The sequence below is a fragment of the Podarcis pityusensis genome, assembly GCF_964106645.2.
Source record: "Podarcis pityusensis genome assembly, chromosome: 3".
NCBI classification, from domain to species: domain Eukaryota; kingdom Metazoa; phylum Chordata; class Lepidosauria; order Squamata; family Lacertidae; genus Podarcis; species Podarcis pityusensis.
The window spans coordinates 115,219,010-115,244,467 of record NC_138026.1 but is presented as its reverse complement, the minus strand read 5'-3'; the positions used below and the strand labels follow the sequence as shown (position 1 = coordinate 115,244,467).

The 25,458-nt window shown below is 44.9% G+C and overlaps 3 long non-coding RNA genes across 4 annotated transcripts; 1 reads left to right on the top strand and 2 right to left on the bottom strand.

Annotated features, from left to right (window-relative positions):
- The first annotated feature begins 1,931 nt into the window (after positions 1–1,931).
- On the top strand, positions 1,932–23,287 carry LOC308474681. Its single transcript, XR_013984824.1, has 2 exons — positions 1,932–2,580; positions 23,117–23,287. It is a non-coding gene; the product is annotated as an uncharacterized lncRNA (long non-coding RNA).
- On the bottom strand, positions 2,423–7,443 carry LOC308474675. The gene is made up of 3 exons (XR_013984816.1): positions 7,284–7,443; positions 4,276–4,400; positions 2,423–2,596 (listed from the first exon to the last, which is right to left on the bottom strand). It is a non-coding gene; the product is annotated as an uncharacterized lncRNA (long non-coding RNA).
- On the bottom strand, positions 17,760–24,229 carry LOC308474673. Of its 2 annotated transcripts, none has more exons than XR_013984813.1 (3): positions 24,068–24,229; positions 23,139–23,266; positions 17,760–17,910 (listed from the first exon to the last, which is right to left on the bottom strand). It is a non-coding gene; the product is annotated as an uncharacterized lncRNA (long non-coding RNA). The 2 variants fall into 2 exon arrangements; XR_013984814.1 differs by lacking the exon at positions 17,760–17,910 and adding an exon at positions 20,112–20,261.
- Between the last annotated feature and the right edge of the window lie 1,229 nt (positions 24,230–25,458).

Sequence of the window (25,458 nt, the reverse complement as noted above, 5' to 3'; positions counted from 1 at the left end):
AAATAGCAAACGCTATTTCCAGCGCTCCTTCCAGCGCAGAACTCCCTGCAGCCAATGGGAAGCCAAGCAGCATCGCGGAAGGCTGTCCCCACTCTGCTCCGCGCTGGTTTAGTGCGGCGAACGGGAGCCAACCGAGCAGGTGGGGGGGTCCATGTGCCAGTTAAGCAACCCCCATGGGCTTTAGGTTGCTGACCCCTGGCATAGCTACCATCTGCTGGAACCTCCTCTTGCAGCACTACCCAGTTGCTGCTGTGGTCTCTCTGCTATCACCTGCTGGTTAAGAGTTTCTTACTGTGCTACTCTCGAATTCTGTGACTAGAACAACCTCACTCAGCTCAAGACTTCATGGCCTCCACAACAACGATGGGTCTCTCTCAGGTGGTCATTGGTCCAACACACCAGGAAGGTCATGGTCTTCTTGTGATATTTGCCCCAAGAACGCAGTGTCATGGTCAGACCATAATCTGGTTAAGTTTAGACTGACAAGGGCAGTTCCCCCCTGTAAGGGTGGTGGGCCTGTTTGGATGGCCCACCCTCAGAGACTTAGGGAACCAGATATGTTCCTGGATGGTCTGGGGAATTTTCCAGTAGAGAAAGGTGGTGATTCTATTGAAGCCTTGGTCTCGCTATGGAATGGTGAGATGAAAACGGGTGGTTGACATGATCACTCCTGAATGTCCTCTGCAGTGTTTTGGAGCCCAAGCAGCTCCTTTGTCCTCAGAGCTATGAAACTCTGGACTATGAAACAAGCCAGATGAAGACTGGAGTGCAAGTAGTGCAAATCTTGCTCTGAAGCCAACCCAACACTGGAAAAACAAAGAAGCTCATTTTGCAGCTCACATTGCATCCTCTCGTAGTGATCAGTGGAGTTATTTTGGATGGCCTGGAGGTTATCGACTCCCAGTATGGGGAAGTGACCTCTGCAGCCCTTGAAGACCCACTGTGACCAACTGGCTACACACTTTGAGGATAAAGTCACTTGACTTTGGCATGATCTTGACTCTGCACTTGTTACAGCTCCTGCTGAAGTACCCCATGTTGTCTTATGTGATCAGTTTCATCTGACACAGTCAGCTGATGTCAACAAGATGTTGGTGGCAAATGCCCCCTTGACCCCTGTCCCTCCTGGCATATCAAATCTAGCAGAGAGAGAGCTGGCTGGTTGGGTCCAGAGTGTGGTTAATGCTTTGCTGTGTGAGAGGGTGGTCTACGTTGAAAGAGGCAGTGGGTGATTCCTAAAGAAACTGGCTCTGAACTCTATGATGAAGAAGGGTTAACTTCTTCTGCAACATTCCCATCCTGGGAACTGGGGTTGCCATACGTCCAGATTTTCCCAGATGTATCCGGAATACTGCAGTTGGCAGCAGTGTCCGGACATAAATCAATAAAAAATGTCCGGGAAAATCTGGCAGTGCCTTTTCTTGCCACTTTTCCCATAAAAATAGCTCAAAAGCAGCATTTTATTTTTTTCAAAGCGATTTTGCCCAAAAAGCAAAAAGCAAAAAACATTTCCTGTCCAGATTTTCACTGTTTGAAATATGGCAACCCTACTGAGAACACTAGTTTGTTAAGTGTGCTGTGAGTTGCTATGAGATAAGTAACCATCCAACCTTCAGGAGGCATCTGAAGGCAGACCTGAATAGGGAAGTTTTTTATGTTCAATGTCTTATTATGTTTTTATATATGTTGGAAGCCACCCACAGTAGAGCGGTTCATAAAAAACAATTTAAAAAAAAAAAATGCCTGCTCCGAAGGTCTTATCTTACTACACTAGGGATTATTTAGCTATATCTGAAATTTCATGCATATCAGTTAATATCTTGACTCTGCTCCACTGAATCGAAATTTCAGCCTTCACGAGATAGGAAAACGGCCAAGTAAACAGCTATTTTCGTAGACGAGCGTCAAGCTATTAACTGATATGCATGAAATTTCAGATAAAGCTATATAATCCCTAGTGTAGTAAGATAAGACCTTTGGAGCAGGCATTTTTTTAAAAAAAGTTTTTTATGAACCGTCCTAATGGGCAGGGTATTATTATTATTATTATTATTATTATTAGATAGGGCGTTGCTATTTTCATCGGAGAAAAGTGGTGCTTATATGCACATGATCAGAGATGATGGGGGTGGTAGGAAGGTATCATGTTGTCCATCCCTACCTTAGCAGGACAAACTTTGGAAAAGTAGCTGGTCCCTTAGGTAAACTCATAGAATCATAGAATTGTAGAGTTGGAAGGGACCACAAGGGTCATCTAGTCCAACCTCCTGAAATGAAGAAATATTTTGCCTGATGTGGGGTTCAAACCCCGCAACCCTGAGGTTAAGAATCTCATGCTCTACTGACTGGGTCTTCCTAGGATACACCATGAAAAAATCTCCTCCACAAACTACTTCTCCAAAATACAGAGGCACCAATAATATAACTGCTAGAATACATGCATTTTTAATTAACACAGACAATTCGATACAGAATCAGCTCCATTAAAAGCACAGCAAATCAGGAGAAGGGATTGTGGAGTGAAATAAGCTGGGTCTATGAGGGTTCAAGCCATGGAAGTAACGCTGAAATCCGCTGTGAGTAGCCGTGGCACTATCTGCAGCAAAGAGAAAAACACTTTCAGATTCCGGAGTCTTTAATGTGGAATTATGTAGATAATAAAGATTTAAAAACTTAACACAAACAAATCAAAACAAGGAGCATATAAATAAATATAAAGAAAGGGTGTGGAAACACATAGTTATTTTATTTAAATCAGAGGTCGAGAACCTGTGGTCCTCCAGATATTGTTGAACTCAACTCCACCATTGGCCCCAACATAAGAAATTGTCAAAGGTGATGGAGATCTGTAAGCTGAGAACATCTGGAGAAGCACAGATCAGCATCTCCTGATCTGAATAACTTCTGAGCAAGGTGATTTGTCACTTCCTCATTAAAAATACAGAATAGCTAGAAATATACCAGTCTTACGGCTCTGTGCTGCAGTTTAGCACCAATATTTCAGAAAGCATCATCAACTCACAATGAGTCAATTTCTCCTCCAAGCATCCTTCATTGATGAAGTGTTGAGGCAGTCAGTGAAGAAGGACAGCTTGTGATTCATACAAATGAAGCATCTGTTGTTAAGTATAATGGTTTAATTCACACAGAAATGAAAGATGTATATGTATTGATGGAGGTTTAAAATGGAAAATACCCAAAAGTGTATTGCTAACACTGGGGGTTTTCCAAAAGAGTTTTCTAAATAACTCCGAGCTCCTTGCAGAATTGATGATTAACAAACTGACTGTTGTTCTCTGGTAGCTAACATGTGAGGGTTGTAAACCTGGGAACATGCAAGAGGTATTGGGTTGCATTCTTGATTTTGAAAGGAGTTGCCTCTGATTCTTTGTCTCCCAAACTCAGATGCAAATGGAGGTCTCTGGATGCTACTGGGAGAACAATGCAAGTAAACAGCTCTCCTGAACAAAGGGGGATCCTGGAGGCTCCAAAGCAGCTGAGAGAGAGGGCAGGGTGAGGTTTGCTTATTATTATTTTCATATTTTGCAAGATGCTGAACCTGTGCAGGTCAGCACAAGATATTTTATGGATATTTTTGATGTTTTAATTCTGTTTTAAAGAAAGTTCTGCCAGTAAAACTTTGAATAATGTTTTCATGGGTCTGGACAATGCTTCCCTTCCAAAGGAGTTAGTTCTTCTGCTTCCAGTTGCTTCAAACTGCACAATATTTGATATCGTCAACATCTGTTACAGGCACAAGAACACACCAATCTATTTTTCCTTCTAGTTAGCAGCATCCCTACTTATTGTGTTGTTATGTACTGAGTTGAATAGGATCCAAAATGCAGCAGCCTGATTGGTCCTAGAACAATGCAGCAGTATGATTGGTCCACAGGAGCCACCCAATCCAGCTCCAGGTGGAAGTGAATCCACAACCTGATTGGCCTACAGGAGAATCCCAGAATTAGCCAATCACATGCAGCCCATTGTGTAAATAATGTATATAAAGCAGATATTTTGGGGGAACATTCATTCCTCCTCACTACTATGAGCTGAATAAACAGCATGAAATCCACTCTCGACTCCGAGTATATTTCATGTGCTGAACAGGAAAAAATATGCTGCTCTTATTTCCTGTGGGATACATTGATATTTATTAAAAGCCAGCTGAGATTATGGCTTGTACTGAGGCTGCTCCAAACAGGCTTATATAGAGAGAACCAACAGACAAAACAATGTTGACAATAGGACAAACACTTTTTCTGGAATCCTTACCCCTTATTTGCAGCAACGTACATAGCGTGCACACTCTCCAATCTGTCGTGTATGGTGTGGGCAAGAATGGTGGCAGCTGCCATGGGCACGATGACATTCACCATATGTCTTTGGCCACGCGAGTGCTATACCAAAAGGAATAAAAGAACCATAGCTGTCAAGCGTCCCTTATTTGGAGGGACAGTCCCTTATCCCAGAGCCATGTCCCGCTGCTGTCCCTTACTGATGGATGTCTCTTAAATTTCCTGAGTTTCAAAGGAAGCAGCTCCTCTCCCTCCCTCCCTCCCTGCCGGCCAGGGAGGAGGGAGGCTCAAACTGCGTTGCTTGGCTACCTGGCCCGCCCCCCTCCGGCCTCCTCTCACCAGCCTCAGCCCCTGGGAGTCCCTCCCCGCTAGGACTGGCAGGAGCCTCGGGCCCTTCCGCCGCCATCATCCTCGCAGCCGCCGAACTGAGTGTCTCTGCCTGGGGCCTCCCCTCTGCTCGTCGCTGCCGCTCCTGCTAGGCCATACTGCGGCTGTGCCGCCGAAGGACCCGGATGAAATGGGCAGCCTCGCATGGCCTATGAATTGCTGAGGAGCCTTGAGAGGAGAGCGAGGGCAACCATAGAGAAAGCAGTTCAGAGAGAGGAGGAAGAGGAGGAGGCGGAAGCGTGGGCAGGTGTTCCAAGGGCTACAAGGGAAGGACCGCAAGCGCTTCTCCCATAGATTTGTAATGGTAGACTAGCATAGATGGTCTGATCTGCGGGTTTACTTCGGGCGCTATTCCCCCCCCCTTCCTCCCGCCCCACCTGATGGAATTGAGAGCTGCAGGTGGAGCATGAGAGAAAAGATACAGAACTGCAGCAGCATCTTCGTAGCTTGGACTTCATTTTGCACCAAAAGTGGTTGCTGCTTGTAGTTATTTAATCGCAGTGTTTCATCGGCTGGTGTCTTGAGCAACAACCTCTGGAAACGAAGAGCTAAAAACCAGCACTTCTCTCCAAAATTATCTGGTCCCTTTTAAATTCGTATTTCAGCTGATTGACTAAAATCCCTTATTTTGGCTGCTGGTCCCTTATTTTCAAGGCTGCTGGTCCCTTATTTTCAAATCTGTAAGTTGACAGCTATGAAAAGAACTGCATTTTCATCACCACTCCAGCTAATAGCAGACTCAGCTAGTGAGTGCCAACAGGATAGTAGCCAAAATAATAGAAGGGGCCATAGCTGGCTGGCCAGAAAACTGAACAGGTGTACACCAGCCTGTAACATGTGGGTGCAAGCCCCACATCTTCCCTCTTATACCCAACTTGAGTGACCCCTTCCCTATTGGAAACCAGCACCACCCCAAACACAGGAATGGTTTAAGCCATCGGTAGGCAAACTAAGGCCCGGGGGCTGGATCCGGCCCAATCGCCTTCTAAATCTGGCCCGCAGATGATCTGGGAATCAGTGTGTTTTTACATGAGTAGAATGTGTCCTTTTATTTAAAATGCATCTCTGGTTTATTTGTGGGGCCTGCCTGGTCTTTTTACATGAGTAGGATGTGTGCTTTTATTGAAAATGCATCTCTGGATTATTTGTGGGGCATAGGAATTCATTCATATATTTTTTTCAAAATATAGTCCAGCCCCCCACAAGTTTGAGGGACAGGGGACCAGCCCCCTGCTAAAAAATTTTGCTGACCCCTGGTAAGCTTACTCAGGGGACTTCTCAGCAACACACGCATATGCAGATTAAAAGGGGTTTTTTCCTAATAAGAAAACAATAACCTGAAGATCACTTGAGCAACTTGGAAGAAAAGCCACTCTGGGCAGCTTCCAACATACATAAAACATAATAAAACATTAAATATTTTTTTTATTAAAAAAACCTCCCCTTTACAGGATTGCCTTCAAATGGCTCGGGGGTTGGATAACTCCATAACCTCCAACATTTCTCCAGGGAAAATAGGGACATCCTAAGGAAAAGTGGGACATTCTGGGAACAAAGGAGAAATCCGGATGGTCGAGATCAGGGATGTCCATGGAAAATAGGGACACTTGGAGGGTCTCTAATCCTAGCCTGACTGCACTGGCTGCTAATTAGCTTCTGGGCCCAACTCAAAATGCTGGTTTTGACCCTCATTATGTAGTTTTGTAGGACATTATGTAGGACAGATCCTGAAGCTGAGGCTCCAATACTTTGGCCACCTCATGAGAAGAGAAGACTCCCTGGAAAAGACCCTGATGTTGGGAAAGATGGAGGGCACAAGGAGAAGGGGATGACAGAGGACGAGATGGTTGGACAGTGTTCTCGAAGCTACCAGCATGAGTTTGACCAAACTGCGGAAGGCAGTGGAAAACAGGAGTGCCTGGCGTGCTCTGGTCCAGGGGGTCACGAAGAGTCGGACACGACTAAACGGCTAAACAACAACATGTAGTTTTAGGCACTAGGCAAAAACGATCATCTTCAACCAGGCCTTTGGCTGATTAATATCCTACAACCTTTTAAATGGACATGTGGGAAGGGGAAGGCTTATTGTTTTGCTGGTTTGATTTTAATTATTTACTTGTTTTTATCCTGTATTTTATTCTGTGAACCACCCTGGGATCTTATGATGCAGGGCAGTATATAAATCAAATCAATCAAAGCGCTACACTCTGGGTGGTTTACAGAACTAGGAAAATGCAAGATTTGTCTTATGCACAATGGTGAAAGAGTGGTCATTTATTAACTGTAAGGCATGCTTGAGCTTGAGAATGTTGATCTCCTGGGACTGTCCTCATGGGAGTAAGGGCTCCCTATCTAAGACATGGAAATATTACTTACTAGCCTGGTTCCTATAGAGCAGGTACAGGCAATCTATGGGCCTCCAGTTGCTGCTGGACTCTCCCAACCTCCCAACCTCCCGGACTGGACTGTGGCTATGCTGACTGAGGCTGATGGGACATCTAGGAGCCCATTGGTGGTCCACCATGCAGCAGAGCACGGAAGCAGCAGCTACATACCCTCCCGAAGTCCACATTCAGAGATCGTCAATTGAAAACTCACCTGGAGCAGCCATCAGCACGAAGAAGAGAACAGCTGTAAGGAAGGCAAAGATCTTCATGATTGAACAATTGAATGGGGTGTCAGGAGACAGCAGGATGGAGAGGTGCTTGAAAGGTCCTTGTATTTATAGGGCAAAGGGGAGTGTTCATATCATGGCATGAAGATCTTGTGGGTGCTGCTTGTTGTGGGTTGCTGCAATCTAATGATGGTATTATTATGCAAGTATATCCCTAGTTACTTGGAAAGTATTTCTAGGGAACGCATAGCCCCAAGACGACAGCCAGTTATTGACCTTAAATGTAATTAACTATCCTCATGCACAAAAACAATATTATAAAAATATCATTACGTGTAATTATCTAGATAGGGCATGGAGCTAAGGCAGCATATTGTTACAAAAGTTAGGTGCCACACGCACTCTCTGCTGAGCTGCGGCAAGTTTCCAAGGAGTTCCAGGCACTCAACCAGGGTCTATGGCAGGGGTCAGCAAATTTTTCCAGCAGGGGGCCGGTCCACTGTCACTCAGACCTTGTTGGGGGCCGGACTATATTTTTTTAAAAATATATGAACGAATTCCTATGCCCCAGAAATAATCCAGAGATGCATTTTAAATAAAAGAACACATTCTACTCATGTAAAAACATGCAGATTCCCTGACCATCCGTGGGCTGGATTTAGAAGGCGATTGGGCCGGATCCGGCCCCCAGGCTTTAGTTTGCCTACCCATGGTCAATGGTCCTTTGGAGAACTGAGACACGGCAGAGACTGTATTCCACCACTGACCTGCAGTTCCACCATCTAACAAAGGTATGTGTGGGAGGCAGAAGACATTTCAGCCTAAAGTCCATTTCTCCTGATTCTGCACCATAATCGTAAATTGGGGGCAGCCATCTTTTTCTCTCAATGCAGGAAATGGTCGCATGGCATAAATGGTGGCAATTTCCAGAGGGGGTTTTTTGCGCGCACAGACACACAAACACACACAAATATTTTGCCAAGCACCTCCCTTTCCAGCTGCTCCAAGCAGATAGAAATTTCATCTTCTCCATGTTGATATTTGGATTGGAAGCTTCTCAGGTTAGGGACCTGAGCTGTGCAAGGCCCCATTCATGTTGGTGTTGTAGCAGCAGCATTAGTAGTAGCAGCAGTAACAAGAACAGCAGTTCTCATCCACATGAGATAACAAGTGGTTAACATCTTGTTAGCCTTTAATATTTAAAAGCAGACATAGATGAATGGTGAGCAATGACAAACCTAGACAGCATCTTAAAAAGCAGAGACATCACCTTACCAACAAAGGTCCGTATAGTTAAAACTATGGTTTTCCCAGTAGTGATGTATGGAAGGCTGGTCGCCGAAAAATTGATGCTTTTGAATTATGGTGCTGGAGGACACTCTTGAGAGTCCCATGGACTGCAAGAAGATCAAAACTCTCCATTCTTAAGGAAATCAGCCCTGAGTGCTCACTGGAAGGACAGATCCTGAAGCTGAGGCTCCAATACTTTGGCCACCTCATGAGAAGAGAAGACTCCCTGGAAAAGACCCTGATGTTGGGAAAGACTGAGGGCACAAGGAGAAGGGGACGGCAGAGGACAAGATGGTTGGGTAGTGTTCTCGAAGCTACCAGCATTAGTTTGACCAAACTGCGGGAGGCATTGGAAGACGGGAGTGCCTGGCATGCTCTGGTCCATAGGGTCACAAAGAGTCAGACACAACTAAATGACTAATCAACAACAACAACAACAAGGATGAGTGGTGACCATCATTTCAGAATCTGAGCAAACCTTTCAATGCAAGGTTCCCAAAAGCCCCTTACCTGGTCATCACCTGTGCTAAGCATAGCTTTCCACCAGCAGCAGCCAGTAACCACAAGGAACACTTGCCAAAGAACCTGCTTTTCTTCTCTTTTGTAGCCCAAAGGGATGTAAGGATTCACCTTAAGCAGAACAACTGGTAACATTTTGGTCGGTTGCTTAACCAAATCAAAAATTGAACTGGATCGTGTTTCTTACCCACCCCCAGGGGAGATCTCTTCTCACCCACTCCCTGCTCTTGGTGGGGGCCCTTGCATATCATTCCCATCTCCCCCACAACTCCCCTCCCCCCACACACACTACAACAGAATGCAAAGGATGGGAGGGAGGGGGGTCTAAATTGGTCAATTTTAGTTTCTTTCCTGGTCCCTCCAGCTGACCCATTCATTCAACAACCATGCAGATTTGCTTGCACAAAGCCAAGTTTAGAGTATTGGCCCCTCTACGTTGGCTTTGGTTTTGGTTTCTTTGCAGATATATCCTGCAACATGTCAATAGTTCATTGGTGGTGGGTTTATACCGGACCATCCATGCATCATTCCACCTTACACTTCCAGAATTTAAGCCTCTCTACACTGCATTCACCCTTCTACTTGTGACCCCCACTCTCCTGTTCTAGCTGTATAAAGGTAAAGGGACCCCTGGCCATTACGTCCAGTCGTGGCCAACTCTGGGGTTGCAGAGCTCATCTTGCTTTATTGGCCGAGGGAGCCGACGTACAGCTTCCGGGTCATGTGGCCAGCATGACTAAGCCGCTTCTGGCGAACCAGAGCAGCGCACGGAAATGCCATTTACCTTCCCGCCGGAGCTGTACCTATTTATCTACTTGCACTTTGACGTGCTTTCGAACTGCTAGGAGCAGGGACTGAGCAATGGGAGCTCACCCCGTTGCAGGGATTCGAACTGCCGACCTTCTGATCAGCAAGTCCTAGGCTCTGTGGTTTAACCCACAGCGCCACCAGCTGTATGGGTTTTGCTAATTGTTGGTGGGGGGGAATTTTGGGGAGGGACACCAATCAGCCTATGTCTCCTCTTTTTTTGCCAACTTTACACTGTTGTCTGTATGACTGGAGTGGTGCTTAAGAATTTGGCTTCTTGACATTTGGTCTGGGTGGCTGGGTAGACTTAAGAAACTATCAGATTAATATCTGAGCCGGTTTGGGCTTTGGCCTGTCAGGTGCATCAGGGTGAATGTGGGTCGGCTGGGCCATGTTACATGTTATGATTGGCTTATTTGTCAAACCTTGCTGCATGCGTCATGAAATGGGATTGATTAGATCAGCCTATTATCCCAGCTCACTTGCCCAGACTTGTTTGATTGGACAATAGGTTTCTTTATGTTGATCAACAGATCCTCTTTTAATGTTTTGATAAGTATAACCTGTTACGGTCAAACCTCGGTTCACGAACGGCTTCATTTTGAAACGTTTTGGCTCCTGAACGCCAAAAAGCCAGATGTAAATGCTCCGGTTTTCAAACATTTTTTGGAACCCAAACGTCTGTCACAGCTTCCGCTTGAGTGCAAGAAGCTCTTGCAACCAATTGGAAGCCGCACCTTGATTGTCGAACGTTTTGCAAGTTGAATGGTCTTCCAGAACAGAAGACCCATATTTTGGTTTGCCTCACGTCGTCTTTCAGTGCGATGGCAATGCTACCATCTGGAGGCGAGATTCCAGCACAACAAAAATGGGGGGGGGGACTGTCAAGTAGGAGATCGCTTTCCTGAGCCGCCCCTTCAAGCTTCTAATAACACACATAGGCACCGAACGGGTTATCAGGCTTTACTGAGTTCTTCTCTGGCACCAGCTACAGACATCAAACGGCAGTCTAATCTACGACATGCTCTCTCCCTCCTCTCGGCAAGTTAACTCGAAGATTTATGGGGCCACGGAAGGCTGGCAGCCTGATTTTAATGTATTCTTAATCTTTGTTGGTGCTGGAGGAGACTCTTGAGAGTCCCATGGACTGCAAGAAGATCAAACGCATCCATTCTTAAGGAAATCAGCCCTGAGTGCTCACAGGAAGGACAGATCCTGAAGCTGAGGCTCCAATACTTTGGCCACCTCATGAGAAGAGAAGACTCCCTGGAAAAGACCCTGATGTTTGTAGTGATCAGGTGGCATTGCTATGAGGAATTATAACAAATATAGAGTAAGCCATCTGTGTCAGCAATGAAAGCATTGCGTTGACTGGGTTTAAACTATTTTGATATGATTCTTGATCAATCCACACCTCTGCATCCCTGTTCCATTTCTCTTTCTTGACAAGTCACATACACTGACAGACAGGCAGGCGTCCTGGGTCATCTAAGACTATGGGCAGTTTCTTTGATGTAGCTTTTCTAATATGTTAATCTCAAGATGTTAATCTTGGAGCCAGGAAACAGATCTCACATGAAGGTGATAATGATCCTGTCTTTCTGGCCATCCTTCTTATCATGTATATTTCTCACCTGCGGGGTATGCATGCTAATTAGTGCTGTAGTGTAACTTTGTTCCCACATGGGGTTTGATGAAATGCTCAGAGGAAATATGATTGGTTCTCACAAGCACTGTATGAAGGATTCTTTTGTTAATAAAATGGCCTGGTTAGGGGTGTGGTTTTACGCACTTCCTCCGAGAGCTTTGCCGGTCAAAGCCTCGTGTCTTATTTTAATCAGGGTCCGGTCCTTTCCTTTGGGAAAGATGGAGGGAAAGATGGAGGGCACAAGGAGAAGGGGATGACAGAGGACAAGATGGTTGGACAGTGTTCTCGCAGCCACCAGCATGAGTTTGACCAAACTGCGGGAGGCAGTGGAAGACAGAAGTGCCTGGCGTGCTCTGGTCCATGGGGTCACGAGGAGTCGGACACAACTAAATGACTAAACAACAAATCTTTGTTGGAAGCTGCCCAGAGTGGCTGGGGAAACGCAGCCAGATAGGTGGGGGTACAAGTAAATTATCATCATCATCATCATCATCATCATCTGCTCCCATTTTGGGAACTAATTGTTACCACCTACCTGAGGGGCCCCACCCAGCGATACTTGCTGACAGAATCACTACTTCATGACAACAACAACTCCCTGGAACATTTTCATAACCTCCAACCTTCCTTAGGTCAAAATAGGGAGGGTATGCTATCCTTTCAATGTCTGTTTTTCTGCCTCTGCTCCACCCCTGGCATTCTCACTCCCCCCCCTCCATCTGACTCTCATTGACCCCTCCCCTTTTTTCTGTCCCCCCAGCCCCTCCTACAGAGCATTTCCTACCAGAGGGAGGGCAAGTGCCACCGCCAGTACACCAACGGGGCACAGAGCACATGCCCTCCACCCCTCAGTGAACCCCCCCTTAATCCTGGTTTTATTTTATTCTTTGGCAGATTTACAAGAAGAAAAGCACAATAAATTAATAGAAATTCGTTCCCTCTCCCCATCTCTCTTCTCCCCCAATCTTATACTGTATCCAACATTAATGTCTCACGCCAAATGTAACTGATCTTGTTGAAAAGACATGAAAATAGAGGTGATGCATGCACTTTTGTAACCCGAGAACATCTTTAATAAAAATTATTTCGAAAGAAAGACACACATCAATGCATAAATTATTACTATTATTATTAATATTCTTTGTTGATTAAAATATTTGCATGTCTATACAAACATGTACTATCTCTTAACAGGTAGAAAAAAGAAAATGATATAAAATAGAAACTTTATAAAGAAAGAGAAAAAGATAAAATAAAGAAGTAACAAAGATATGAAACAAATAATAAAAAAGACAAAGTTATTTACATAGTAAAAGTATTCATCGACACAATTCTTCCCATCCTTCTCATTATGTTTGATATAACATTCTTTTTAAACACAGGTTTACATTATATACAGTATTTTTCGCACCATAGGACGCACCGGACAATAGGACGCACTTTGTTTTAGAGGGGGGAGAACAAGAAAAAAAAATCTCCCCCTCTCTGCCCAGCGCCCCTTCAGCGAAGTGGCAGGAGGCGCTGTGCAGAGAGGGGGAGAACTTTCCCCCTCTTGTTTTCCCGCTCTAAAACAAGGTGCCGTTTAAGGTGCGTTCAGGCGGCTACCTTGGAAGCCTGGAGAGCGAGAGGGGTCGGTGTGCACTGACCCCTCTCGCTCTCCAGGCTTCAGGTTCCTTTCGACCTGCTCTTTGGGGCTGGCGGGGGGAAGCCCACCACCAGCCCCAAAGAGCAGTTCAGGGAGCAGCGGAAAGGCGCAGCGGAGAGGCTCCTGCCATAGCCGCCCGTCACCTCTCCAGCCGGGAGAGGGTCGCTGGGGGCTGCTTTAGCCCCGCACGCGCTCTCCCGGCTGGAGAGGTGACGGGCGGCTATGGCAAGAGCCTCAATAGCCGCCCGTCACCTCTCCAGCCGGGAGAGGGTCGCTGGGGGCTGCTTTAGCCCTGCGCGCGCTCTCCCGGCTGGAGAGGTGACGGGCGGCTATGGCAAGAGCCTCAATAGCCGCCCGTCACCTCTCCAGCCGGGAGAGGGTCGCTGGGGGCTGCTTTAGCCCCACGCGCGCTCTCCCGGCTGGAGAGGTGACGAGCCTCAATAGCCACCCGTCACCTCTCCAGCCGGGAGAGGGTCGCGGGGTGCTTCTTTAGCCCCGCGCGCGCTCTCCCGGCTGGAGAGGTGACGCGGGGCTGTAGAGGCTCCTGCCATAGCCGCGCGTCACCTCTCCAGCCGGGAGAGGGTCGCGGGGCTATGGCGTCTTTGCTCCATAGGACGCACACACATTTTCCCTTCATTTTTGAAGGGAAAAAGTGCGTCCTATAGAGCGAAAAATACGGTAATATCATTTCTCTCTGCTTTGATCTTTTTCTTTACAAATATCACTCAATTTCTGCTAATATGGAGTTATTTGTACAATAAAGTTTTACATAATTCTTAAATATTATCCATTCTCTAGTTGTTTCTTGTTTCGATATTCCTCAATGCATAAATTCTCAAGTGGGGCAAGATTGGACACAGACACACAAAGCGATTTTTGGTTTTTGGTTTTAATGATGACTCCTGCCCTTCAAAGCCAGAGCATCATGCAGGACTGGTCCTTGGCAGTCACAACCTCTCCTTCTCCTCTCCTGCGGTCCAGCAGCCACTATGATCTGCCCAAGGGAAGAGGCCATCAGAAGAGGCCAAGGAGAGGCAACAGGAGGCTCCCTCACAGCTGCGGCCACTACAGCCGCCACCCACAACAAGCGCTGATCCATCCTCCTCCTTGAGCTCTGAGGCACTGGCGCTAGCAGGGGAAATAGGGACATTCCGGGATCAAATCAGAAGCCGGGAGGATAGCTTTCGTAATCTCAGCACTCCCTGGAAAATCAGGACACTTGGAGGGTATGCATTTGTGGTATGGAAAGTAACAGGCAAGAAGCCACAGGGTTGGAAACAACTGATTGGAACTGATTGGAAACAACACAGCATTTCCCCCTTAAATTTTTACTGACGTGAACAGCCCTGAAAGCAGCGTCACATATAATTGCCCTGGTTCCACCCTGAGCACAGAACATCATGAATGTTGATTAAAAGGACACCCAAATAGTCAGATAACCTGGTCTTGGTTGAGCATTCATTTTGATTTATTAGCAGAGTGGTTGTATGACAATGAGCTTTCATATCCTGCGTTCATCCTGATTTGCTGGATGAAGGCTTTACTCCTCTTCCTGTAAGTCACTTGTTCATCCCGGACTCTTAAATGCCTTTCCAGTTGAACATGTTTTGTCCTTCATTAACTGCAACTCCAGTATGTACCAGGAAACTACGGCTGTTAAGGGCCATGTCCTTAATGTGTACATTATTTAGGCAATATGGGTATGGTGATGTCCAATCCAGTGGTTAGTTCCAGCTGTCAGTGGCACAGTGGGTGGGAGCTCAGTCCCAATATTTGCATGTTCACTGGAACAGGCTCCAGGAGTCTATGCAACTGAAGATACTGTGTACACATTGTACCCCCTGCAGCACAACACACCTAATTCCTTGCTAGGGATTGGATCCTGGCCAGCAACTTCAGGCCACCTAAACTAGGAAATCATGGCATCGAGATTTTTATGAAGTCAAAGGCCTTTATTCCCCTCAAAGCGTCTCAAGAGCTCATCACAGCAGGTCTCCAAATGGTCTGCTGCAAAAGTAGACTACAAAAACGTGCATTATTCACACATTAGTGAATTATTCGCAAATAATAATAATAATAATAATAATAATAATAATTTATTTATATCCCACCCTCCCCAGCCGAAGCCGGGCTCAGGGCAGCTAACAACAATAAAATAATGCAACATTCTAAAATCATTTCATTAAAAAATTACTTCAAATCAAATTGATGGCAACCATTGGGATAGAGTTCTGTGAAGATTGCCAAAGGAGGGAGTCAGGCTGTGCCCTGGCCAAAGGCTTGGTGGAACAGCTCTGTCTTGCAGGCCCTGCGGAAAGATGTCAAGTCCTGCAGGGCCCTAATCTCTTGTGGCAGAGTGTTCCACCAGATCGGAGTCACAGCCGAAAAAGCCCTGGCTCTGGTTGAGGCCAGTCTAACTTCTCTGTGGCCCGGGATCTCCAATATGTTTTTGTTTGAAGACCGTAAGGTCCTCCGTGGGACATACCAGGAGAGGCGATCCCGTAGGCACGAGGGTCCTAGGCTGTATAGGGCTTTAAAGGTGGGGAAATTGCTTGCGAGAATGTGCATACCAGGCAAAACAATGTGTACAAAAAAATCATCTGTTAGAAGAAACACAAAACTGTACAAATCTCCATGAAGATTTTTTTTTTAAGGCAAATATATGCAGAAATGCAGCAAACCAAACTTAAAATGCAACTAAGAGAACTGAAATTGGCAAATACACACATCCCTAGGCTTAGCTATAGTCTGAGTTATGTTAGGGCATGGGACCTAATTCTTATAAGTGGAAATCGATGTTGAGGATGAAATGTTAGGTGAGTCATACAGATGTCTGCAGCTGCTTGGGCTTTAATTAGAAGATTATGGCATTATATATTGCTTCTGTCAGGCAGGTAAACAAGATATACATGCAGGAGAGAGCAGCATGAGTCTCTCTCCTCCCTCTATTGAAATGTTCAACCTGCCCTTGAATGCATTTGATGGGATTATTTCAAAATCATAATCATTTCACCACGGGAGTATATGCCAGGAAAGTGAGCACTGCTTTGCATATTTGGAAATCAAGCTGAAGAAAAACAACACCCTGTAACCCTTCAGGCTATGACTGAGCCATTGTGCCAGGATATTTCTCTGGAGGAGGGCAGTGTCTATTTACTATTACATTCTAATGGATTGTTGAATATTCTTTTATTTGATATAAGTTGTTTATTTCAAAGTTATGCTTTTATTATGACTTCTTTGAATTCGATCAGACCGTTATCAGGTGTGTGATCTTCGCTGTCTGTTTTGTTGTTTCTTCAACTTGAGAATCGCCTTGTGTATCGCAGTACGGAAAGACGGCGTGAAAATTTAAAGTGAAATGAAAATGGGGGGGTGAAGAAGAGAGCCGGGGGGGTTGAAAAATGTCCAGCATTTAAATGTCCAGCATTTTAAAAAGAGTTTCCTTTTTTAAAAACTCAAGTTGGTTTGAGCTTGGGGCATACAGTGGTACCTAGGGTTACAAACACCTTGGGTTACAAACACTTCGGGTTACAGACTCCGCTAACCCGGAGGTAGTACCTCGGGTTGAAAACTTTACCTCAGGGTGAGAACAGAAATCATGCGGTGGCAGCAGGATGCCCCATTAGCTAAAGTGGTACCTCAGGTTAAGAATGGTTTCAGGTTAAGAACGGACCTCTGGAACGAATTAAGTTCGTAACCAGAGGTACCACTGTATATGGAGCCAACTGTCAGTTTAGTTGCAAAGTCCTTCTTGTGAGGCAACAAGGTGTCAACAAACCCACCTTGCCCTCTTCCAATCCCGAATTATGAAGCCAGCTGCATTGGCTATTTTGTAACATAGAGGTTACGGCCATGAATTATATGTAGGTTGTCCTGAATCCAAATATCAGTTAAGCCATGAACTGACCTGGCTAAAGCTATTATTTGTTAGTCTCAAGCATCCCCAACACCCATCTATGTTCCAGGGTTTAACTGCCTGATGTGATTGCTATAATTTTTGGCCTCCCCTGCAAGGTTTTTTTTTTTCAGTATTATGAGATTCTGTGTATATCCTCTGAGCAATTAGCAAAGGCTTCTATAAAGCTAAAGTATTGTTCCTAACAACAAAGATGTTTGGGGTTGTTTTTTTGGAAGGTGGCAACCTGCTGGTGCCTTCAATTGGAGTAGGCAATGTGACACCCTCAAAATGGTTGAGACCACAATTGTCATTAGCTTGCATCTATTAATTTCAGTTTTCCTCAGTTGCTCATTTTCCTTATCTTAAGATCAGTTCTCCAAACTGCTTTGCATTTCTTAAACGTCCTCATGAAAATCCATCAGCATTTAAATGTGCATTTTCCCCACTATGCAGATTTCTGTATGTAATCTTGTCTAATATAGACATCCTTGCAGTGCAATTTTCCCTAATAACTGCATTTTTTGTAGACATAACTCAGCAAGAAAACCACATTGCAATATTCAGAGAAGTGTGAATTTCTCTACATCTGCACCCCGAAAAGATCTCTTTGACAATCTACTTCTTCAATACACAGACACACAAAAAACATAGATGCTCAAATATATTGTCTTTAATTATTTTTCTTTAACTATCACCATAGAATCAGCTCCATTAAAAGCTGGAGGCAAATCAGAAGAGCATTACCATCAAATGTTCAAGCTACCCTAAATCCATGGTGAGTAGACAACATCTTGAGGTTATCTGCACCAAAGAGAAAAAACATTGTCAGATTCTGCAGTTTTTAATGTTGTATTACATAAATAATCAGGACTAAAAAGCTGAACGCATACATCTCAAAAACACAAACACATATTTAAATACAAAGAGAAAGAGGGGAGATATATTGATACGTTAAGGTAAAGGTAAAGGGACCCCTGACCATTAGGTCCAGTCGTGACCGACTCTGGGGTTGCGGCATTCATCTCGCTGTGTTGGCCGAGGGAGCCAGCGTACAGCTTCCAGGTCATGTGGCCAGCATGACTAAGCCGCTTCTGGTGAACCAGAGCAGTGCATGGAAACACCATTTACCTTCCCGCCGGAGTGGTAACTATTTATCTACTTGCACTTTGACATGCTTTCGAACTGCTAGGTTGGCAGAAGCAGGGACTGAGCAATGGGATCTCACCCCGTCGCGGGGATTCGAACCGCCGATCTTCTGATCAGCAAGCCCTAGGCTCTGTGGTTTAACCCACAGCAACACCCCCATCCCTATATTGATACGTTATTTATCCTTAAAATGAGATGGGATCTTCTAGCCTGCCAGATGTTGTTAGACTCTTCCTCCCGATGGCCCCAACAGCCAGCATGGCAGGGGGACAAGGGTGATGGAAGAGTTGGAAACTGGCAACATCTGGAAGAACACAGATCAGCCTCTTCTGCTTTGAATACGTTTTCACCAGCAGAATTTGTTGTTTCCTCATTAAAGATACAGAATAACTTGAAATTTGTATCGACCCCTCCTCTAAACTTAATACACTATGTCAAGGCCAATAAATTTTTTTAATGGGGGGGTAGTGATTGAATGGCTTTAGCTTCCCACTGGTTCTGCACTTGTTAAGCTTAGCATGACCAAAAACAATTCATTCTGATTTCTGATTTCTGCCAGTATTCAGGTAGCCCAGATTTCTTTCAAAAAAGCTGGATATTAGCATGTGTTTCCTAAGGAAAGCATCAACAGCTGCAAATGCTAAGCCATAGCAGGGCCTGGAAGAAATACTGGGGCAGAATTGGGGTTTGGAGGGGAAACTATCCCTTGGAAAAGCCTCATCCGGTTTCATAAGGGAAGCCTGCAGGATCAGGCCATTGGCCCTCCTAGTCTAGCATTCTGTCCTCGCAGTGGTCAGCTAGGTGCCCATGGGAAGTCTGCAAGCTGGACATGAGCTCAACAGAACTCTGCTTCCCTACGATTCCCAGCTACTGGTATTCAGAGGCACATCACAACCATCCTGTTGGGTGCCCCACTGTTGCTGAAAGACCTACACTGGCTCCCAGTATGTTTCCAAGCACAATTCAAAGTGTTGGTGCTGACCTTTAAAGCCCTAAATGGCCTCAGCCCAGTATGCCTGAAGGAGTGTCTCCACCCCCCTCGTTCTGCCCGGACACTGAGGTCCAACTTGAGGGTCTTCTGGCAGTTCCCTCCCTGCAAGAAGTGAAAGTACAGGGAACCAGGCAGAGGGCCTTCTCGGTAGTTGTGCCTGCCCTGTGGAACACCCTTCCATCAGATGTCAAGGAAATAAACAAGTATCTGACTTTTAGAAGACATCTGAAGGCAGCTTTGTTTAGGGACGTTTTTAATGTTTAATGTTTTATTGTGTTTTTAATATTCTGTTGGGAGCTGCCCAGAGTGACTGGGGAAACCTAGCTGGATGGGTGGGGTATAAATAAAATAATAATAATAATAATAATAATAATAATAGGAGTGACTTCCCCTCCACTCAATTTCACATATATACTGATGGGAATATGCTCCCTGCTTGTAATCCAGATAGAGACTTTGGAGTGGTTCTGGAGAACTCAACCCAGTTTTCAATAACTTTGAAAAATGGTAAAGTCGATGATGGGGGAAAGGGGTTGAAAATATAATGTCAGAACAGTCACTTCAAATGCCTTTTTACTTTATTTTAATTTAGTTTAAAGATATTTATGTTTATGTGTGTTTTTTTAATAAATCAGAAGAAATGGTACAATGTACAGACTTCTGGGTCCGCACTGCAAGGCAGGTAAAAAGAAGGGCAAACCCTGTGCCTTTTTAAATTGGGTGAGCAGGACAGCAGATGTGTTTTCTGCCTGAAAAGTGAACAGGACATCTGTGTGGAAGAGTTTCTCCAAGGCGCTTTGAAATAAAGTCGCTTATTCAGCTGTGGGAACGCACAGAGACACAGAGACACAAAGAACATAGGTGCTCAAATGCATGATTTTTAATTAGCAGAAGAAGGAAAACAACCACCAGAGAATCAGCTCCATTAAAAGCGCAAAAGCGTAGCGAAGCGGGTTGCAGAGGCCATGAAAATGTTCAGGCTATGGATGTAACGCAGCCAACATCCTGACGTTATCTGTGCGAAAGAGAGAACATTGTCAGATTCTGCAGTTTTTAATGCTGTATTACATAGATAATAATGAATAAAAAGCTGAACACATTCAGATGCAAAACACAAACACAGATTTTAATATAAAGAAAAAGAGGAGAAATACATTGGTATGGGGCTTGTCCTTTAAATCATGCTGTGGCTCGCCAGATGTTGTGGGAGCCCACCTCCCATTGGCCCCAACAGCCAGTATGGCAAGGGATCAGGGGTGAGGGAGATCTGTAGGCTGGCAACATCTGGAGAAACAGATTGGCCTTTCCTGACTTGAATAGGTTCTGAGCATGATAATTTGTTGTTTGCCCCTTAAAAATACTGACTTAACTTTGATGGGTGGTATATTGGATTGGATGTAGTGAATACATATATTTTAATAGTGGACAGATGAAAAATCAGAAGTTCCTTCTTTTCCGAATCTTATTTTTTTCTACCTTTCTCTTTTAACCTCTTTTCTCCTCTGTTTCTTTCTTTGTCTCTCCTTCCCCCTTTTTGTGTTTTTACTGTATTTAGATAGTCTTGGTGTGGTTAAAAAAAGGGAAAAGGATATTAAGTTTTGTATTTTTCTCTGTGAATCTTAATAAAATTTATTAGAGAAAAATACAGAGTAACTTGAAATACACCAGTTACAGATAGGTAGCCGTGTTGGTCAGCCATAGTCAAAATAAAAAAAATCCTTCCAGTAGCACCTTTAAGACCAACTAAGTTAGTTCTTGGTATGAGCTTTTGTGTGCAAGCACACTTCTTCAGATACACTGAAACAGAAGTTGCCAGATCCTTCTATATAGTGAGAAGGTGGGGAGGGGTATTACTCAGAAGGGTGGTGGGAATGGGAGATTGGCAGATAGCTGAGATGAGCCTGCTGACGACTCTTAACGACTGTAATAGGTCTTACAGGTAGTTGCAATTCAGCAGCTTCTCTTTCCAGTCTATTTCTGAAATTCCTTTGTAGTACAAGATCTCAAAGTAGCTGTTTTACTACAAAGGAATTTCAGAAATAGACTGGAAAGAGAAGCTGCTGAATTGCAACTCATTACCAAACTTAAAACCATGGAGAGACCTGGTTTGAACAAAGACATTGGATTCTTATCCCATTATACATGACTAAGCCATTTCTCACCTTCTCACCCCTTGCCTTTTCCTGTAAGACCTATTACAGTCGTTAAGAGTCGTCAGCAGGCTCATCTCAGCTATCTGCCAATCTCCCATTCCCACCACCCTTCTGAGTAATACCCCTCCCCACCTTCTCACTATATAGAAGGATCTGGCAACTTCTGTTTCAGTGTATCTGAAGAAGTGTGCTTGCACACGAAAGCTCATACCAAGAACTAACTTAGTTGGTCTTAAAGGTGCTACTGGAAGGATTTTTTTTTATTTTGAAATACACCAGTGATTTGAACCCAACTCTCCTCCTAACATAATACATGATGCCAATATTAGAAGGCCAATTGATTTTTTAAAGCTTCCCTATGGCTCTGCTCTTGTCAAGCTTAGTAACACCAAAGCAATTCATTCTGATTGTTTTATTTCCACTATTCTTCATGTAACCTAGGTTTTGTGTTGTTTTTTTGCAGAAAAACCCTCGATGTTAGCATGCGATTCCTAAGGAAAGTATCAGCAACTGCAAATTCTGAGCCACAGCAGAACTTGGTAGAAAAACTAGAACAAAACTGGGGTTTGGAGATGTGAACTGTCTCCTGGAAAAGTCCCCAAAGCACCTCAGTTCCTATATTAACTATGTCACAATGATCTAGACCATTTTGTCTTCCTCTTCTGTTACAGATCATAACTAGAAGACCAGTCTTCAGGTAGCCCGGATTTCTTTCAAAAAAGCTGGATGTTAGCATGTATTTCCTAAGGAAAGCATCAACAGCTGCAAATGCTAAGCCATAGCAGGGCCTGGAAGAAAAACTGGGGCAGAATTGGGGTTTGGAGGGGAAACGATCCCTTGGAAAAGTCTTGAAAGCACCTCCATTTCTATATTAACTATTTCACAATGATTTGGACCATTTTGCTTTCCTGCATATCATAAACAGAAGAACAGGAGAGGAAGAGAGTTGCCCAGGTGACAGACTCAGCCTCTATGGTACAGCTCAGCATTTTAGAAAGCATCACCAGCACACAGTGGGCCAAGTTCATAGGCTCTTCCAGGATGGATGGAATTGAGGTGGGAACCTAACAGCCTATGAAGAAGCATGTAGAAGTTCTGGGTGAGTCATTTCTTGGCCCCAGCAACTTCTACAGATCGGGCACGTGTAACAGACACAAGAACATGCCAAGCTATTTTTTCACTCTGGCCAGCAGTATTCCTACTTATTGTGTTCTGTATACAAATATGCTATTCTTATTCTCCTGCCGGATGCATTAAGGTAAAGGACCCTGACTGTTAGGTCCACTCGTGACCGACTCTGGGGTTGCGGCGCTCATCTCACTTTATTGGCCGAGGGAGCCAGCATACAGCTTCCGGGTCATGTGGCCAGCATGTCTAAGCAGCTTCTGGCGAACCAGAGCAGCACACAGAAACACCGTTTACCTTCCTGCCGGAGCAGTACCTATTTATCTACTTGCACTTTGACGTGCTTTCGAACTGCTAGGTTGGCAGGAGCAGGGACCGAGCAACGGGAGCTCACCCCGTTGCGGAGATTCAAACAGCCGACCTGATTGGCAAGCCCTAGTCTCTTGGTTTAAACCACAGGGCCACCCGTGTCCCAGCCAGATACATTAATATGTCTTAAAAGCCAGCCCGGGTTTTGGCTTGGACTGGGACTTCTCCAAATTGGTTTAGATAAAAAGAACCAAAGGACAAAACAATCCTGACAGCAGGGCAGGAGATGCATCTAGAATTCTTACCTATCTTCTGCAGCACCATCTTTTTGGGTTACCACAATGTCCCTTGTGAATTTTGCCTATTGGGCAAAAGCCATTATGGCAGCTGCCACCCATCCTGCGACATTCTGCCTCTGACGTCTGCGCAAGTGCTGTAGCAAAAGAAAGAACAAGTTGTGTTCTCATTGTCATTCCTGCTAATAGCAGACTCAGCTGGTGGGTGGCAATAGGACTGTAGCCAACTTAATGGAAGGGGCTGTGGCTGGAGCACTGGAGCATTTCGTGGAACATCCGCAGCAAACCTGGAAGTACCAAAATGGGTTACTTCCGGGTTTGCCACTTGCACACATGCAGAAGCGCTAAATCAGAAGCACTAAATCACGCTTCACGCATGCGCAAAAGAACAAAACTGTTCACGCTTGTGCGCAGAGTGGATAATTGTCGAGAGTCCCTTTCCCTGAGCGTCCAGGGCTCTGGAACGGAACCCGGACTCAAAACGAGGTACCACTGTACGGTCAAACCTCAGTTCTTGAACGGCTCTGTTTTTCATCGTTTCGGCTCCCGAACACCAAAAACACAGAAGTAAATGCTTTGGTTTTTGAACATTTTTCAGAACCCGAACGTCCGACGCGGCTTCTGCTTGAGTGCAAGAAGCTCTTGCAATCAGAAGCCATGCCTCAGTTGTCAAACGTTTTGGAAATCGAATTGTCTTCCAGAATGGATTGTGTTTGACAACCGAGATTTGACTGTATTTTTAAATAAATAAATAAATATCTTCCTGTAGCACCTTAAAGACCAACTAAGTTAGTTCTTGGTATAAGCTTTCGTGTGGTATAAGTTTTCGTGTGCCTATCTGAAGAAGTGTGCATGCACACGAAAGCTTATACCAAGAACTAACTTAGTTGGTCTTTAAGGTGCTACAGGAAGGAATTTTTTTAAATAAATATCGTTACCTGGAGCAGCCATCAGCACAAAGAAGAGAACAGCTGTGAAAAGAGCAAAGATCTTCATGGCTGAAAAATTAGATAGTGTTTCAAGAGTTGACAGGATGTAGAGATGTTAGAGTAGTCCTTGTACTTATAGGGCAAAGAGGAACATGTCACAGCATGGCGTGGGTGCTTTGCTTTTGTTTTTGCTGCAGTTGAATATTAGCATAATTATGCAAATATTTTCCTAGATAATTGGGAAAGGATTCATAAGGAAGTTACAGCCCGAAGTCAATAGCCTGTTATCTAGATATTGCATGCAATTATCTAGACAGAACCTGAAAGAGGTAGCAGGTGGTGTTGCCTTATGTGCTAGTTGATCTTCCAATTAGTTCGGTATTGCCTAGTTGGACTGAAATCAGCTGTCCAGATTTCCACACAGGAGTCTTCTCAGACCCTACCTGCATGAACCATGGACTGAATTTAAAACCTTTCCCCTGTGCAATGAATGTACCCCACCACTGACCCACCATCAAATAAAGGTGTGGTTGGGGCAGCAAGCATGAGCTATTTCAGCCTAATCTGCCCTGTGATGGTACATGGGAAAACCAGCATTTTCTCTCCACAACTGGTTGCGTGGCATAAACTGCTACCATTTCCAGATATATTTTTTTGCTAAAAACATTTTCTTGACCCCAGCAAGCAGCTGCTCCAAGCAGCTAGAAATCTCTTGAGGAACGGCTAAGGGAGCTGGGCATGTTTAGCCTGGAGAAGAGGAGGTTAAGGGGTGATATGATAGCCATGTTCAAATATATAAAAGGATGTCACATAGAGGAGGGAGAAAGGTTGTTTTCTGCTGCTCCAGAGAAGCGGACACGGAGCAATGGATCCAAACTACAAGAAAGAAGATTCCACCTAAACATTAGGAAGAACTTGCTGACAGTAAGAGCTGTTCAACAGTGGAATTTGCTGCCAAGGAGTGTGGTGGAGTCTCCTTCTTTGGAGGTCTTTAAGCAGAGGCTTGACAACCATATGTCAGGAGTGCTCTGATGGTGTTTCCTGCTTGGCAGGGGGTTGGACTCGATGGCCCTTGTGGTCTCTTCCATCTCTATGATTCTATGATTCTATGATTCTTCTTCCCCATGTTGACATTTGGATTGGACCTGCCATGCTTATGAGCAGGTATAGGCAAACTCGGCCCTCCAGATGTTTTGAGACTACAATTCCCATCATCCCTGACCACTGGTCCTGTTCGCTAGGGATGATGGGAGTTGTAGTCCCAAAACATCTGGAGGGCTGAGTTTGCCTATGCCTGCTTATGAGCTTTGCAAGACACCACTCATGTTCATGTAAGCAATAGCAGTGGTAGCAGCAGCAGCAGAGGAAGCTGCTTGGGCGCCTGGGGCAGAGTGCCCAGG